Below are 16435 nucleotides of genomic sequence, written 5' to 3'. Positions count from 1 at the left end.
CAAATTGGCCACTTCAGCTGTCAGAGAACATAGTTAGTTGGGACTATCCTTAGATCTGATTCCCTTAGGCTGGGAAAGACTGACTGTTCCTTCATGACATTTTTACGTGACCTCTCATATTGCTAAGTTAGCAATTCTATAAATTACTCTTCCTGTGTTCATTCTCAGGAAATCTTATGTTTCCAAAATTCAAACTAGCCATTTTTAAATATTTAATAGTATTATTACTAGGTTAACAATCAAGTTATTACCTAAAATATCTATCATTATTGTAGTATCCTGACATACATTTTCACATAGCCCTTCCTGGGTAATGCTGGTATTGATGTGAAAGATGTCTGTGTGGAACAATCAATTGTACAGCGAATCCTCATGGAAATTATGTTAGAATATGGAAATCCTTATTCTATTGAAAGACAACAAACCCAATTTGACCCAACAAACCTAATCTGATGTTTGATAGGATAAAAATGGCTGCATGTCTATTTGTGATCATGCAAAAGTGATTGCTAAAATGAAACATGTAAGAATATTGTGAGCTGCACAGTCACCTCAAAATATGACATGGGCAGCATATTATTGAATTAAATAAATAAATAAAGTGCATGCAGAATGACACTCCTCCCCAAATATCTTAAAAAAGAAATTGAAAATGTTCAGTGAAAGAGGTTATCAGTTGATTGTTCAGATGTAACGAGTAAAATTGGAGGAAAAAAGAAAAATATGGGTTAACACACACTTCCATGTCAAAAGTTCCATGCTTTTGTTTTATTTTTCCTTTTGTTTTAACCAATGCTTCCAAAATTTGGCCAGATGAAATGGCTACCTAATTCATATATCCAAAACTATTTTAAGAACAATACATATTTGGAATTTTAAAATAATAAAGTTAAATGTCAGGTGAAATTACTAATCAGTCCCCAGCAACTTGAAATGTTTCTCCACTGTAGACCATCTTCTAAAATTTTGAGAAAGAGTTATTGCCCATTGCTCATAATTGCTCATTAGCCAAGAGTATTCTGCCTTTTGGCATTCATCCAACTGGAGAATATACTGTATTTCCCAGCATTAAATCTTTCTGAAACAATTCAAAACATCCAGTCTATTTTGATGAGTCAGCTCTGGATCTGTGCTCATCCAAATATGCTTGGAACAGGGACTAAACTAAAAATAACTATTGCTGATTACAGTGTATGCACATCATGCGTAATAGGTAGATTGGATCTAAGTGCTTGTGCTTGAATTATCCCTTTTGTTTTCTTTTTAAAAAATTCATTCTCCAGAATGAATTACTAAATTACTTTCTCAGTGGAAACCTCCTGAAAATGAAGCAGAAGATGTCAAATGCTCTATCTACAAAGAAAATTTATCTATTGTTAGTTCTGTGTTCTGTCTTTAACTCAGGAGTTCAAATTCTCTGTAGCTGACCTTCTCATGCTTACCTGAAGGGCCATGTTGGTCTCCATCTTGCCATAATGTTCTTTCTGGGACATAGAGGACACAATCTCTTGGTGGTTCTTTGACCTCATCAGCAGATGATTTTGGGGTCTTCAATAAGCCATGTTCAGATATTTATTTATCACTGCATGTTACTAATAAATGCATTTTGTACCAGATGGATTTTATTCAGGAGATATAAAAACCAGAGATAATTGGTTTCACAAAGTAATCCAATGGGTGAACTGGCATTAAATCTTAGGCTTCTATAACTCCAACCAGTTAGTTTATGGATTATTGTACATTTTTTCTAGTTATTGTATTATTTGCCTATCTGTATTTTCCAGAATTCAATCTAATAAGCATACGTATTTGTAATAATTATTATATGTTCAAAATATTGTGAAGTCATAGCATGAGCTGAGAATGGGAGCTACTGTTTTTTTGGTTTTTTATTTTGCTTCTTTGCACAATCTGCTCTTTGAATCATTTGTTAACTTTTCAATTCTGTCCTTGATTGCATTAGTTCAAATAGTTTGCTCTTGCACAGACAAAATCAAAGGTTTAGTTTCTTTTTTAAATTTTCCTCTTGTATGCCATTGCCAGAATTTATCTTTATCCGCTTCCTCCTCAATGTTTTATAGACATTGATTATGTGATGCTTTTCCTGGCCAGCATCCTGTTTGTATTTTTATTACATTATTTTGATATTCACTTTTTGTTTCCTGTACTTTTAGTAAGTTCCAATTTTTAACTTTCATCAATTCTTGCTGGTTTTTTAAAATAATCAGCCAATCTATGCTTTTTTATTTTGTCAGTTTGTTTAACAGAGGTAAACCTCTGCTTCCATTTCTGTGGGGCATCTATAATTTATAAAATCACTATAGGGATGTAATACATAGTGAATAGTCATCAGTTTTCTTGCTTTTCTATCCAGTTCAGCTTGGGTCCAATTAATAATTCCAGCAATATATTGTATCACAAGTATGGCCTAGGAATTGATGGCTTGGATGGTGTCTTTAGCAATTTTCTCATCTTTGGACATACTCTTTAATAATCACATTTTTAAGTTGTCCATATGATGTTATCTAACTATAAAATGGCCAAATACTTGCAGGCCTCATCACGATAGCTCTGGATGGTTGGTCATTTGGTATTTTAATTCCATTAACTGATTTTACACTTTGTCGCTACTGAAGAACATTTCCTCGGTTGAATTCCATTGCTATAGCTGTCAATGTGTTTGGCAATGACTGGATTTTGATTTCTGATTTTCCATAAAGCTTCAGATCTTCCATAGAAAGCAAAGGTAAAGTTTTTATTAACATGTTTTGCTGTTTGACAGCCAATATTTATTTTCTTGCAACTCACTGAAAGTGGGATCATGACAATGACAAATAATAAAACAGATAATGTCATTCTGGAAGATTCCTCTCCGAAGGTTGATAAGCCCATATTTTTCATTTCCAACCACCAATTATGTCTTCTACCACTTTGTTAGTTTTTCTATTAACATTCTAATATTTTTACTGATACCAGTGTTTCCAAACATTTGATGATCCAATTATATGGTAATGAATCAAGCACCTTTTTATAACAATTTAGACCATATTCAAAATGGTTTTTCTCCAGAACCATTTTATCAGTCAAAAGTTGATATTTGGTGCCTGTGTTTTTCCTTCCCCCTCCCTTTCTGTTCAACGGGGAGGATATTATTTACTTCTAACTAATCTTGGATTTTGTTTGCTATTATGCCTGTGAATAATTTAAACAAGCAAGTATTTAAGCATACAAGGAAGTATGTTATAGGGCCTACATTTTCTGGGTCTTTTTGAATCAGATATAATTTGCCAGCTATTTGCTAATGTCTCCTTTATGCGTTACTTCATTAAGATGTTTAGCTATAATTGGATGTAACTTAGTCAGATATTTTAGCCAAAAGCCATGCAGTTGATCACTTTAAGGAGATGTCCTGTTTTTAATTCTTTTCGCTCAATTTTAACCATTTCTATTATTATTATTATTAGTATTAAAGTTTTTCCATTTGATTCTTATTAAATTCATCTTCAGATTCTTTCTATTCATCCAGAATTTTCTTTTCCTTTCTCATGTCTTCTTGGTTTCCCATAGAGTTTTTCAAAGCTGAATTGTTTCCTTTTAGTTTGGTTTTCCATTTTCAAAATTCCTATTGCTGTTTATAGTTTGGTAGAATTATTTCTGGTCTGATTGAAATAGCTGATTTTGCTTAAATTGGGTAATTTATGTCTCTTAGCATTCAATTTTCCCAGCTATTCTGATATTTGTTGCTTTGTTTAAAGCTTCTTCATTTTTTTCTAGTGTTAAACCAATTTTTTTTATTAGGCTTGTCTTTATCCTTACCTCTTCAATTTTTGCTCTTTCCTGTTTTTTAAGTTATTTGTGAATAAAGGCTAACACAGCTAAAGAACGGGAACTGAAGATGGTATCAATACTAATGAGTAATTTAGATGGCACAACAATGTAATTCAATGACTGTTTAGTTTTATACAGTGTGCCAATCTGAGTGTGAGGCTGCTTGTTAAAAGTAGATTAATCACATTAAAGGAGTTTATTACAAACTATAACCTAGGTCAAAGTTCTGTGGTCTTAATAGCATAGAAACAGTAATAGAAGGAAGATGGTTAGTCAATGCATGTGATGCAGATGGACCCTTTCCAGCCAAACAGCTGCAAATAACTGTGAAAAACTTTACACGTTCATAAATAGATATAGAGTCCTTGTTTAGCAACTTGCTCAGATCCCCTTTCTTTCCTAATATATTACTTTTCTGTTAGACCCATTGTTGCTTTTAGCTATCTGCACAGTGTACTGATCTGTGCAGCAAATGCATGTGTTCCTATTCATAGAATACACACATGTAGAGACTATAAAACTGCTGGGAAACTATAAAAGACAATATTTATCTGCCTGGTGTAACACAACTCATTGGAGATAGGAAGTTGAGTAATCCCTAGAACATGCCATCGTATTGCATTCAGAAACATTAGGTCACTGATTCATTCAGGAAGCAAAGGCATATAACAGCCACAATGAGCCTAGAAAAATTGTGGGTTTAATAAGGAAGATTCCTTCCTTGGAATACTGCCAGGATTGTTCTGTTTCACTCTCTGTCATGTTAGAATTGGTTCAGATGACAAATAGGTATGAATAAATGTCTAGTTAACTCCCTGTAATAAATGTCAAAACAGGCAACCTAGTGACCTTTTGTGGATGTCTCTTATGTTACATTGTTCATGTGAACTTGGGCCTTTAATTATATATGGACTTATTGTCTGATTCCAATTAGTCCCAATGCAGCACAAATTATGAAGGAAATAAATGGAAAAGAAACAGACAACACCAATGTACAGTTGTCATTGGTTAGATTCTAGCTGTCCCTTCTGTATGAATCATGTGGACATCAGTTTGTGTTTTGGAGTCTGTATTGTATGGGCTTTCATTGAGTAATTCCAGTTTTTTGCTGGTACATTTGTGAACAAAATTCCCCACCATAAAACTCCTACCTAATGTTCTTCTAATATAATATTATGATTACTAAAACAAATCAATGAAGACACCTTTCAACCTGTATAGTTATGTTTCTGAGATCATAGTAGATTTACTTCCCTGTGGATTCTGGACATCAAAGGCAGAAAAGTAGTGAATAATTTTTCAGAGAGTGGAGGATGTAATCAATGATATTGCTGGAAATAGCATGGCTATTTTTTTCCAGACATTTGGTAGAATTTTTTCAAGGGAAGGGGAAGGGAACGCAAATGGCCTCACAATGGTAACACTTGAAGAAAGGTGATATAATCTTGAAATAAATTCAGCTACAACTTGGAATGTGAATGAATAGGTGTAGTTGAAAGAAGCTGTTGTACCTTTTATTTTTTCAAAAAAAGATGACATTTTTATGCCTTTCATACACTGAAAGTCATTAATATTTATCTTTGTATTTAAGGCTCTGTATTTTCCCCCAAAATGACATTGGAATGTCCTTTGGAAAGCCATCCATAATTTCAGGATAAACAAGCAACATTTGCCTAAATACTTCTTACAATGAATATTTCAGAAAGGATTTGCAAAGTTGTATATGATTGTTTTTAATAGTAACTTGTGTCACATTTTACAGTTCCTTTTATTGGATTCTATATGCACTAAAAATGTTTCTGTGTATGTTTCAAAACATTGCTATAAATTCTTTTAAAAAGACAAAATCCATATCTTACCTTGCTGTGAATTCTGATATGTCTTTTCCCTAGCAGGTTTTTAAAAAGTCTTAAGATTGTAATCTTTTTACAGGCAATAGTTATATTCAAAACGTATTATTCAGTAATATTTTATGGATCAGAGCATTCTTTATCTGAAATGTTAAACTTGTAAAATACAGATTTGTACTTTACAGTTGTGAGTGATCTGGGCTCTAATAATGCAGCCCTGTTACTTGATTTTATATCAGTAGTCCTTGTAATCAATAAACTGGTTTATACTTTAAATCCATGGACAAATATCAAGGTGACATGCAGTAAACTTTCAGCCTGGAAAGCTTCCCTATCCAGTTATAAATATTTCATTCTATTGTACTTGGCAAGCTGCAAGCAATTGGAGGTAGGATCTCATTAAGAGAGCAAACTGTGGAGTAGGGAGAGGATAGTTTGAAGCTAAGGGTGATAACAGTGGCCTTGTCTAGAATAGGCCATGGGAGTTTTCTTATCTTACTTAGGCAGGAGGTGCTGGGAGCTTCCTGTGCGAAATTAGGAGCATATGCTGCTTTCCTCTTGTTGTTTGGCTTCCTCCTGCATATAAGACGGTTCCCAGCACAGTGATTATCTTTGCATCTTCAAACATGGCACAATTTACTTCCTTAAGAGTTTGATGTATCCTTAAGAGTCATGTCTTTTTTCCCCATCTCCCCCTCTGTCCTAGATCCCTTCTCAAGAGCCTGCTGGTTGATGTCCTAGGGATATGTGCCTTTTAAAACTTAGCAATATATGATCTGTAAAGACCAAAGCATATAAAATGTCCCTCCTGAGGGTTGGATACTGTTTGGGAAAGTACACTTTTCTTTATAGAGCTGGTGTTCTTGAATGTAGGATTATTAGATTTACAGCTTTGACTGCTTCTTCCTCTTTCCTCATTTCTGTGGAAATTGAAACTAAAATGAATGACTTCTGCTTTCCAAAGCTGAATGATACTTTCCCAAACACATATTAACTGGATCTTTAAACACAGATATTGATAGATATGTAAAATAATAGGTAGATGAATTATGAAATATTTACTGGTAAAAATGACATTTTCATCCCTGATTGAACCATGTTCTCTTGAGTTTGGGGTATAATAAAGCTATAGTTTTATTTCCAAATTGCATAAGAAAACGTTAGTGTCCTCAGGAACACTTCCAGTTCTGCCTGAAACAGCATTCCTCCATAATTAGACTTAACCATATTGGTTTTTAGGAAGACTTTTAGGACTTTGGGAATAGATATATTATGAGGCTATAACTTCTTTAGTTGGAATGTCTTTCTTGTGGAGGGAATGATATTGCCCATTGGCTAATCAGAAAGATCATTTTCTGGGTAGATAAAATAGGTTTTATGGGTTTTTCTTCCTTTAATTCTATCATTGTTTTAATCTTATTTCCCTAGCAGGCTATGCAACCTATTCAAGTTCATTAATGACTGGAGTGGCATATATAGTAAGCCCCCTATTTATCAGTAATAGATATCTGAGAATTTGGGAGGGGGAGGGAGAGGGGGAATCAAGGCTTCTGAATATTTACTATCTAAAATAAACATTAAGTCTTGTATACTTTCCAAATATTAGCTATCTTCATGATTACAATTCCAATTACAAACAGGATAGCTCATTTGTGCTACATGGAGAATGAGTCACTGAAGACATTGCTGAGTGGGTTATATCCCACAGAGTATGCATTATTAAAACTACTAGGTCAGGGGTAGGCAACCTTGGCTCTTTTATGACTCATGGACTTCAACTCCCAGAATTGAAGTTTAAGTTCATGAGTCATAAAAGAGCCAAGGTTGCCTACCCCTGTACTAGATGATTCACAGTGAAACTGGAATACAGTGAAGTCTACAACAGATTTTGCATCTTTGTTGATGTTGGTCTTTTTTCATACGACAAGTATTTCACATTATGAAAAATAGATTCCTATCGCTATTTATACTATGGATAAATCCCAACCATTTATCAACATTACACAATTTTTTAAAGAAAGTAACAAGATGAAATTTGAACAAATAACATTGATAAGCAACTAAGCTGTGAGCAAGAAAATTCTGGACTCATATCTTTTATTTGTTTATGTCCTGCCTTTATTATTTTTACAACTAAGTGAAGGCAGCAAACATATGCAATACATCTTCCTTCTCCTGTTTTCCCTGCACCTTCCTCCTCTTTCTATTTTCCCCACAACAACAACCCTGTAAGGTGAGTTGGGCTGAGAAAGACTGGCCCAAGTTCACCCAGCTGGCTTTCATCACCAGACCAAATTGATTAACTTATCAAACTTATCAACTTGCAAGAAATTCAGCATGGAAAACCTAATTTAATTTGCCACAACCCTATGCTACTTAGGTTGGATATCTCTCTCTCTCTCTCTCTCTCTCTCTCCTTCAAATTCTTCTCAGTTCTTCTTTCTTTTCTCCTTCTGATCCAATTTTGCTGGAGCCTGATTATAGGCATGAAGGAATCCATGCAATGACCAACATATTCAGACTTTCTGGAAGAGAAACCTATCTTGATTACAACCATTGAGCCAAATCATTGTGCTTCTGGTTTTCTTGCTTTCCTCCTAAACTAGCTTCCATTTTAGCTCAATTGCTAAAGTAAATAAAACCTTGTTACTCTAGGTTGCACTGGTATCCAGTATATTTGCTGGTATCCCATATCTGGAACATGTGAATGGTGATTTTGTTCATAGTTTTAGGTTTGCAATGAAGTGCCAACATTGCATTCCCAACAAAAGACAAAGCAATAATTCACCTATCATACATATAATAAAGAATAGTAAAAAGAATCTGTGGCTACTGCTTAGATTTTAATAGGTAGCCATACAGCTGAGGCTAGGCCAGCATTTCTAAACCTCAGTAATGTGAAGATGTGTAGACTTCAATTCCTAAAATTCTCCAGAAAGCTATTTTGCTTTCTCCTGTGTTGTTAACATCAAATTCTTCCAATTCTTTTCTTCCATTTATGAAGGAATAAAGAAAGTATGCAAAACAAAATTCACCCCTTATGTAGTATCGAAATTCACAGAGTCCAGTTTGTAGAAAACATTTTGTCTTTTAGAGTGAGGAGGACAGTAAGAAAATTGGACAATGGGAAGAATCTACACATGTAGAGCTCTGTGCCATGGTAGTTTGTCAAGAAACTCTCACTGATGGTGCCATTCCATTTTAGCACTCAACAACCTTGGTAGCTTGTTGAGATTGGAGTTGAAGTTTTGCATTATTACTATAAGTATTATTATATAAGATTCAGTGTTGCACAAGTTTTTAAAAAATCAGCTGCTTTAAACTGATTGGAAACTGACACCATAAGTAATATTTTTAAAAATAGAGAAAGAAAAACATAGAATTACTGTCCTAGATAAGACAATAAATAAACAACCAACCAGACTGTTTGAAATCGTCTTCCTTACTTCTTTTTGAAAAAGAATCAATTCAAACAATGGCAAAGAAATATGCTAGCAATCGACTGCTGCAGGTGTAAAGTTATTTCCCTAAGCCTATATAATAATTAACTTGGATATTCCAGGAACATATTTGCTATATGGCAGTGTTTCTCAGCCTTGAAAATTTTAACATGTGTGGACTTCAGTTCTCAGAATATAGCATGCTGGCTGGGGGATTCTGGGAGTTGAAGTCCACACATGTTAAAGTTGACAGCATTGAGAAACACTACTATAGGGTGTTACAGATAAGGAACTGGTCAGATTGGCAAACCAATTGAGTATCACAGACATAGATTGATATATAGGGATTTAAATCTTAATGCGTTACAGATTGGTGTTTTTGTTTGGAAGTGGAGTTGTTTTGCTTTGTTTTATGTATGCCAATTTATTTCTTTTCATCTTGTTAGCAATAGCTGCCTAGCAGGACTTTGGACATTCTAAAATGCTGGTTTTCCATATTATAGAAACTGAAGGGAGATTCAGAAATAGTTTGCATAGTTGATGCTCAAATAAATTAAAAAAAGCAGTAACAACCATTCCAGAAGTGCCTAATCTCCTGGCAATTTCAAATAATTTTTAGAGTATTGTTTGCTGTATACTTTGAGATAGCAGGCTAGCTTTCTTTAACCTGATTCATGACCCCATCAACATAGATAAGGAAAGCATTAAAAAAATTAAAAAAAATAAAAGTGGACAATTCTCAGTATCTGGACCTAGTGTTGAATCATTTCTAGGTCAAGATGCTAAACACCACCCACACAATTTTTATGCAACATCCTGCTTATCTTGTTATGGACAGAATGTATAATACAGTATATAAAAGCTGAATGGATACAGTACTGTTCAGTGAACACATATCTTTATATGGCATTCCCAAGTGCTTTTCAGAAGGTCGGAGCATCCCGGTCATGACTGGGATGGGCAGATATGGCGGGAGCTGAGGGGCAGGCCATCTTTGGGGAATGAGGACTCGCTATGTTAGAGCGATTCCTTGTTCCGGCCCCTCAAAAGGCTCATCCTGTAGTACTGGTGACAGGGGAGTACAGGGCCCTAATTGTAGGCTGCTGTTGCTTAATGCCAGGTCCGTTGTCAGCAAAGCCCCCCTTGTCCGTGATTTAATATTGGACAGCGGGGCGGACCTGGCATGTATAACCGAAACCTGGCTGGGCCCTGAGGGGGGTGTTTCCCTCTCGGAGATGTGCCCGGACGGGTTTGTGGTGCTTCATCAGCCTCGACATCAGTCCTTGAGTCCTCGTGGGATTCCTGCCCCGGAGGTTGTTGGGTGTGAGTCCCTCCTATTGAAGTTGGGTTCACGGGTTCAGTTGGGCTTGCTGCTGACGTACCTACCTCCCAGCTGCGTTGCAACAGCCCTGCCTGCGTTGCTGGAGTCAGTAGCCGGGTTGGCGGTGGAGTTCCCCAGACTTATAGTACTGGGGGACTTTAACCTACCATCACTCGGCAATCGCTCAGAGGCAGCGCAGGAGTTCATGGCTTCCATGGCAACCATGGACCTGACCCAGGTAATTCAGGATCCGACCCATAGGGGTGGTCACACACTCGACCTTGTGTTTCTCTCGGGGCAATGGAGACATGATCTGGAATTAAGGGGAATAGAGATCTCGCCCTTGTCATGGACAGATCATTTCCTATTGAGGCTGGACTTCAGAGCATCACTCCCCCATCGCAGGGAGAGGGAGCCGACTAGGTGGTTCCGCCCCAGGCGCCTAATGGACCCAGATCGGTTCCAGGAGGAGCTTGGGGAAATACCTGACTCCCTTGTCCACAACTTGTCCGGGTCCCTGGTTGCGGCCTGGAATGAGGCGGCGTCCGGAGCCCTGGATCGAATTGCGCTTTTGCGACCTCTCTGTGGTGGTGGTCCCCGGAGGGCGCCTTGGTTTACTGAGGAGCTCTGGGAGATGAAGCGCCACAAGAGACATCTAGAGCAACGTTGGAGGGCCAGTAACTCTGAATCTGACCGATCACTATTAAGAGCCTATCTTAGGACTTATTTAGTGACGATAAGAGCGGCAAAGCGTGTTCACTTTTCCACACTTATTGCGTCCGCAGAATCTCGCCCGGCCGCCTTGTTTAGGGTGACCCGCTCCCTTCTTAAAGTGGAGGAGGCGGAGGAACCCTTGCAGGGGAGAGCTGAGGAGTTTGTTCAGTTTCTTTTGGACAAAATCGCTCAGATTCAGAGGGACCTGGACTCTGACTGGGCAGTGCCAGCCGAGTTGCCAGGGGCTGGTCTTAGTCATATTATCTGGAGCGAGTTTGAGCCTGTGACCCCTGATGAAGTGGACAAGGCCGTGAGGGCAATGAATGCCACCACCTGTTTATTGGACCCGTGCCCCTCCTGGCTGGTTTCTGCCAGTAGGGAGGTGACACGAGGCTGGCTCCAGGCGATAATCAATGCTTCCTTGATGGAGGGGTCTTTCCCGCAACCTTTAAAGGAAGCGGTGGTGAGGCCCCTCCTCAAGAAGCCTTCCCTGGACCTAGCTGTTTTGAAGAACTTTCATCCCATCTCCAACCTCCCCTTTGTGGGGAAGGTTGTAGAGAAGGTGGTGGCATCTCAACTCTTGCGATCCTTGGATGAAACCAATTATCTGGACCCTTTTCAATCTGGTTTCAGGCCCGGCTACAGCACTGAGACTGCTTTGGTCGCACTGACCGATGACCTCTGGCGAGCCCGGGATAGGGGTCATTCCTCTATCCTGGTGCTTCTTGACCTCTCAGCGGCTTTCGATACCATCGACCATGGTATCCTTCTGCGTCGTCTCGGAGAGGTGGGGGTGGGCGGCACCGTATTGCGGTGGTTCTCCTCCTACCTCTCTGACAGGTCGCAGTCGGTGTTGGCGGGCGGACAGAGATCGACCCCTAGGCGCCTCGATCATGGGGTGCCTCAGGGCTCGGTCCTGTCCCCCCTCCTTTTTAACATCTACATGAAACCGCTGGGTGAGATCATTCGGCGACATGGGGTGAGGTATCATCAGTACGCGGATGATACCCAATTATATATCTCCACCCCGTGTCCTTTCAGTGAAGCAGTCGACGTGATGTGCCGGTGCCTGGAAGATGTGAGGGTCTGGATGGGGGTGAACAGGCTTAGACTCAACCCTGACAAGACCGAGTGGCTCTGGGTCTTGCCTCCCAAAGGCCAACTGGATGGTCCATCTTTAGTCCTGGGGGGGGCAAATTTACCTCCCTCAGTGCAGGCATGCAACTTGGGTGTCCTCCTGGACTCACAGCTAAATCTGGAACAACATCTATCGGCTGTGGCCAGGGGGACCTTTGCACAGGTTCGCCTAGTGCACCAGTTGTGGCCTTATTTGGACCGGGAGGCTTTAGTCACAGTCACTCATGCCCTTGTCACCTCAAGACTGGATTACTGTAACGCGCTCTACATGGCGCTACCCTTGAAGAGCGTTTGGAGGCTGCAGTTGGTTCAGAACGCAGCCGTTAGAGCGATTGTGGGCGCGCCAAGGTACGCCCACGTGTCACCTATCCTCTGCGAGCTGCACTGGCTTCCTGTGGGTCTCCGGATGCAATTCAAGGTGTTGGTTATCACCTTTAAAGCCCTTCATGGCATAGGGCCAGGTTACTTACAGGACCGCATTCTGCCGCACAGCTCCCAGAGACCGGTGAGGTCCCATAGATTGGGCCTCCTTCAGGTCCCGTCGGCCAGACAATGTCGGCTGGCGGGCCCTCAGGGAAGGGCCTTTTCTGTGGTGGCTCCGATCTGGTGGAATCAACTTCCCCCCGAGGTTCGAACTACTCCCACCCTGCCGGCCTTTAAGAAGGCCGTTAAAACCCTCCTGTTCCGGCAGGCCTGGGGCTGATGCCCCCGGGGGGCCGGGATATGATCGGACTCGCGGTATGACTGCTTTATTTTATTGTTTTATCATTGTTTTAACTTTTTACGCCGCTCTGAGTCCTTTGGGATTGGGCGGCATATAAACACTAAAAATAAATAAATAAAATAAATAACTAATCAGGTTTTCTTTGATTTCAGCATAACATGCTAAGGATGCTTTATATGGAATATTGGCTTATTTATATATATTAAGATCCCTTTTCATTGAATCTGATTATTCAGAGTTTGGAGAAGATCCAATCTTATGCTAAACAACACTGTTCATTCATAGTAAACTATATGCCAAATTGCAATGGATTTTCTATGCTTTTATGAATATGACATTCATATGGCATTATTTGAAATTTATCATTTTAAGTATGCAGTATTTTGTGACTCCACCACAGGTTTTTAAGCATTTTCACATTACTTCTAAAGGTATAGTACTATCAGCTTTGAATTATCAAGTTATAACACAATATTATTTTTAAAAAATCCTTTCCAGTCATTTCAATTTTGACAATAATTTGGGAAGATACTTTATCTGAGGGTGAAGGCTCATTCTCTGACCTTGTGGATTGGTTTCATTACCAGGCTAGGTACAATAACATCTTCAGCGTAGTTTAGCGGGATGTTAATGTTCTTCTGCTTATAAGGTGTGTCAGTGTGGGCCTTGTGATGGGTCTTATGATGGGTCAGGTGTGAATCTTCAGTGAGTCTTTTGATGGATCTTGTGATGGGGAGGTTATATCAGGTCACAAGACCCATCACACAAGACCCTCATGCAACACACCCACACCTGATGCCCTTATAAACAGAAGAACACTGACACTGACATCCCCTAAATTCCATCTGAAGATGTTACCTAGCCTGGTAACTAAACATTTTTTTTAATTGAGTTTTTGAAATTTTACAAAAACAAAACAACCCATCCCCAAACCTCCCCAACCCTCCCATTCCCTCCCCCAACCTTCCCAGAGCTGAACATAGGCTTAATTGAAATTTCTTCAAAAAATCTTAAAAAAAGATATAAACCATGAATAAATCTAAATACTAAATACATTAATTAAACAAATTATAAGATAATTAACAATAATATATATATAAAAAAACATAAATACCAAAAAAAATAATACTTAAAAAGAAAAAGAATAAAGAAAAGGAAAAAAGAAAAAGATAAAAGAAAGTATAATAAAAATAAAAGATAAAAATAAAAATAAAAAAGGAATAAAATCTATAAGATGTTTTAAATTTTAAATATAAGTTATTGAAAAACTAAATAATATTTTTTTAATATCCAAGTTATATTGTATAAAATCTATCCATTTTTTCCATACCACAAAATACTTCTCTTGCGATTGATCCTTCAAGAAAGCCGAAATCTTTGCCATTTCTGCCAAATAAGAAACTTTAAAAAACCACTCTTGCAAAGTAGGCAAAGATTCCTTCTTCCAACATTGCCCTACTAACAACCTTGCGGCTGTAATTAAATTTAACATCAATGTGGTCTCTTTAGTATCACAATCAGTAACAATACCTAACAAAAACAATTGTGGGGTAAATTTTACCCTCCTTCTAAAAATTCTTTGAATATTCCACCATATCTTAATCCAAAAGGCTTTTATATTTTTACACGACCACCAAATATGATAGTAAGTAGCATCCAAACAACCACATCTCCAACATTTGGGCTGTAAGTCAGGATACATACGAGACATTTTTTGTGGATCAAGGTGCCATCTGTAAAACATTTTATAAAAATTCTCCCTTAAGTTCTGGGCTTGTGTAAATTTGACATTCCTCACCCAAATAATTTCCCAGGTATCTAGTAGAACTGGCTCACCAAAATTTTGTGCCCATTTAATCATACATTCTTTAATTAATTCTGCCTCTGAGTCCAATTCTACTAGCACCCCATAAATTCTCTTAATATGAGTTCGTCTTTGATCTTTTACTTGTTTAAGAAAATTTTCATCTTCTCTAAGTAAACCCACATTACGATCTAACTTCCATCTATCCACTATTTGTCTATACTGAAACCATGAGTATATAATATTTTCTTGTGCTAGATCTTCCAAAGATTTTAACTGCCAATTTTTACCATCCCATCTAAGTAATTGTGCGTAAGAAACACCATCCATCTTGACTCCTCTCCTTATCCCCTCTATCGCATGCCAAGATATAGCCCATAATGGGATTTTAAAATCACTTCTATAATATTTCCTCCAAACCCGGAATAAAGAAATCCTTATAATATGAGATTTAAAAACCCTGTCAACTTTTTTATTAAAAATTAAGTAGGCATGCCATCCAAAAAGTAAATCCCAACCCTCCAAGAGGAGTATTTCTACATTTGTTAAATTAACCCAATCAGTAATTAATGTTAAGACCACCACATCATAATACAATTTCAAATTCGGTACCTTGAGTCCGCCTCTCTCACGAGTGTCTTGTATTATTTTAAGCTTTACTCTTGGTTTTTTCCCCGCCCAAATAAATTTATTGATACCTTTCTGCCATTCATTTAAATTAATCTCATTCTTTAAGAGTAACTAAAGATTTTGAAACCAACCCACAAGCTCGGAGAACGAACTTTCACTCTCATACTACATCCAAGTTACAGATATTCACCACTATTGCAAAGATTATTTATTATGAAAAGCAAGATTGTTGATCAATCTTTTTACTGATCCTGGAAACAGTTAACTGTTAACTAAAGCTTCTGGGCAATGCTGTTAACAGTTGCATGCAGTCAAATAGTATTGTGAGGTATAGGTAGGGGGGAAAAAAAACCATACAATTCAGTTGTACACATTATTGCAATCAATACACACATTTTTCTTAGCTGTATTTCCTTCTGATATCTCCCAAGTTTAATCCAGAAGGTTCAGATCTTCTGGAATAAATCTGGTGGAAACAGGTTTATTGTTTTCCATAATATTTATATTTCCAATAATGCATAACAATGAGAAGTTGTTGTTTTTTCAATGACATAAGCCAGTGTTTTTCAAGCTTGGCAACTTTGTGTGGACTTCAAATCCCAGAATTCCCCAGCCAGCATGAAAAACATTAACATAAATGATTGAGAAAATTATGGGACATTTTGATGCTTTATGATCACAGATTACTGTCAATGAAAATAAAAGAAACATTTAATTGTAAATTCCACTTTGCTAAAGACAATGGTTTACAAAGGAAAATGACAAGGACTTGTTTGCTTTAAGGAGAATGTTGATAAATATTAACAACCTAATCATGAAAAATAAAAAGTTTGACAAAGCTCAAAACTCTGACACTCTATGAGGGTCTAAATGTAGAAATGTGGAATAGAAACAAGAATACCGTCCAAAAGAAATATGAAGTGACCATAAGTGTCAGATTAGGTTTTGGAAAATTATTTCCATCAGAGCTACACTTGAATATTTTGA

The 16435-nt window shown here is 37.8% G+C and overlaps 1 protein-coding gene across 2 annotated transcripts in view; it reads left to right on the top strand.

The window, feature by feature from the left end:
* FLT1 (fms related receptor tyrosine kinase 1) overlaps positions 1-16435 on the top strand; it is a 116387-nt gene that overhangs the window by 40512 nt on the left and 59440 nt on the right. The window lies entirely within an intron of this gene.

The sequence above is a fragment of the Crotalus tigris genome, unplaced genomic scaffold (assembly GCF_016545835.1).
Source record: "Crotalus tigris isolate CLP2741 ecotype Arizona unplaced genomic scaffold, ASM1654583v1 scf7180000017573.2180621, whole genome shotgun sequence".
In the NCBI taxonomy this organism is placed as follows: Eukaryota; Metazoa; Chordata; class Lepidosauria; order Squamata; family Viperidae; genus Crotalus; species Crotalus tigris.
The sequence above is the reverse complement of the archived record's forward strand: the minus strand, read 5'-3'. Positions and strand labels throughout refer to the sequence as shown.